Genomic DNA, 2,496 nt, shown 5'->3' on the forward strand with positions numbered 1-2,496 from the left:
ATTATGACCCAGTCCCTAAAATTTGTAAAAATCCACATTTTCTGCACATACACTATGATTTTATGAGTTTCTTTACAAAATTACCTTCGGTCATGGAAGACAAATGTATTAGTTAAGAGGAAAATGGATGGTTTTGTTTATTTTATTCTCTTAAATATTTGAATACATTTTCATAAAGTTATATTTTAAAAGAACCCTGGATCCTTAATATCTTCACACCCACCATAGGAAGAAAGTTGCATTTATATACTAAAGTTATGTATAATTCATTTATGCTAGAGGAAAGGATAATAAACAGCATTTAGAAAACAAGTAGAAAGTATTTTAATGGGTACATGAAAATGTTTACTTTTTTAAAAAGTTCTTTAGGCCATTATCGCATCACCCCGACAAACACCACGAGCATTCCGTAGCCCACACGGTTCTGTGGAGCAGCTGCTGAGGATGACGGTGGAAGACACTCCCAGCGTTCAGCACAGGTACCAGGTTCAGAGAATATTACTGGATATAACTGAGGTGCTAGAATCTTAGTCCTGCGGGAGCTGGATTCTTGCTTGTTGACTGGCCCCGCTCCTCTCCTTCTGGATGATGTCGGAATAGGACCTGGCGGACGTGGTGCAGATTGCAGTAGAAGGCCTGAGTCCCCATCACCCCGTTGTACTGGAGAATCTTGTGGTGACAAACGAAGATGAACCAGCGTTGAAACGCCAACGATTAGAGATCAATTGCCAGGACCCCTCAATGGAGTCATTCCTGTATTCCATTAACCAGACAACATGCTTGCGATTGGAGAGCACTGAAGCCAAGCTGCAACAAGCTCTCGAGGCTGCTTGTAAATCATTAGAAGAAAAGCTGGATCTGGTCACCAACAAGCAGCACAGTCCCATCCAAGTCCCCATGGTGGCGGGCTCCCCTCTCGGCGCGACACAGAGGTGCAACCAAGTGCGATGCGCGGTTCCGGGGCTCGGCAGAACATTGTGGTGAAGGCACCCGGGCAAGAAGACAGCCACAGGAGGATGGGGAGGGCGGGTCCGAGGCCAGTGGCTCCGTTTCCACCTGTGGACAGTCGGGAAGTCAGAACATCGGAAACAACGTCACCCTCACCACCCGGGACTCAGGAGAGACTACCCCAAAGGCACCTGGCTGGGGGACTAGGACAACCCCGAGATGTGGGTGCGCTGCGCCGTCATCCCTTCCGACACGCTGCACATCAGCACCCACTACCGCACGGCCGAGAAGGGGGTGCTGACGCTGCTGGACTACCTCTTCCCCCGGGAGGTGCAGGCCGCCTCCAACCTCTGGGGCCCGGGGAAGCATGGCAAGAAGCAGCTCGACCCGCTCACCATCTGTGGGATCCGGTGTCACCTCTTCTATAAATTGGGAATCACGGAATCCGACTGGTACCGAATCAAACAGAGCATCGACTCCAGATGCCGGACAGCCTGGCGGCGGAAACAGCGAGGCCAGAGCCTGGCGGTCAAGAGCTGCTCCCGTCCTCCTCCTCCTCCAGCGCATCAGAGAGCCTGGTGAGCGCGCCGCCGCCCGCCAGTCAGATAGCACAGCCGCAGCCGCAGGCCCTGCACTGTGCCCTGGCCAACGCCCAGCAGGTCCGGATCCACCAGATTGGAGAGGATGGACAGGTCCAAGTAACCCCACAGGGTCACCTCCACATTGCTCAGGTGCCTCCAGGGGAGCAGGTGCAGATCACGCAGGACAGCGAGGGCAATCTACAGATACCCCACGTGGGACAGGATGGGCAGGTGCTTCAGGGGCCCAGCAGCTAGCCGTGGCCTCCTTAGTCCCCACTGCCACGGGCATGGATGGGTCACCTCTCCAGGGCAGTGGCATCCAGGTCCAGTACGTCCCGCTGGCGCCAGTGACTGACCACACCACGGCAGCTCAGACGGCTGAGACCCTGCAGCCCGAAATGCAGCTTGAGCACGGAGCCATCCGGATCCAGTGATGCAGGGCAGGCTGCCCGACCATGACAGGACCCAGGGTGGAGCCGTCCTTGCTCTCAGCGCCGGCTCCAGCCAACCACCCATCTCTACACGCGCCTGGCCCCATGGCTTCCAAGGGAGGTGACTGCACGTGCTCTGTTAAAGCGCATCTGGAGCCTCGTCCACAGGGGAAAGTGTCCCAGTAAATAACAGATGACATCAACAGCCGCCAACCCTGCCAGACGACCCCTTCGTTTGAGTCCCACTGTTGGTATCTAGAGAAAGAGTGGGAAGCAGTGTGGATTGCGTTAAGTTCACGCAGAAAATCAAGAACTACAATATTTTTCTCTGTTTAAACAGCTTTTTAAATTTGCTATGGTGTTGATAACAAAAAGGAAAATTGGAAAAAAAATGGAGTAGCAGAAGCCTTTTGCTGTGTGCTCTGTTCAGTGAAATGAAAATAGGTATTTGCAGAGACAACTAACATTTTGATGGAAATATTGCTTACCTACTTTTCTAGGGGAAATGCTCTCAGCACTGTAATTAAGCTTTTTTA

General features: G+C 52.3%; 1 pseudogene; it reads left to right on the top strand.

Annotated features, from left to right (window-relative positions):
• The first annotated feature begins 585 nt into the window (after positions 1-585).
• LOC103304938 (protein BANP-like) lies at positions 586-1,963 on the top strand (annotated as a pseudogene).
• Positions 1,964-2,496: the final 533 nt, after the last annotated feature.

The sequence above is a fragment of the Eptesicus fuscus genome, chromosome 12, assembly GCF_027574615.1.
Source record: "Eptesicus fuscus isolate TK198812 chromosome 12, DD_ASM_mEF_20220401, whole genome shotgun sequence".
Classification (NCBI taxonomy): domain Eukaryota; kingdom Metazoa; phylum Chordata; class Mammalia; order Chiroptera; family Vespertilionidae; genus Eptesicus; species Eptesicus fuscus.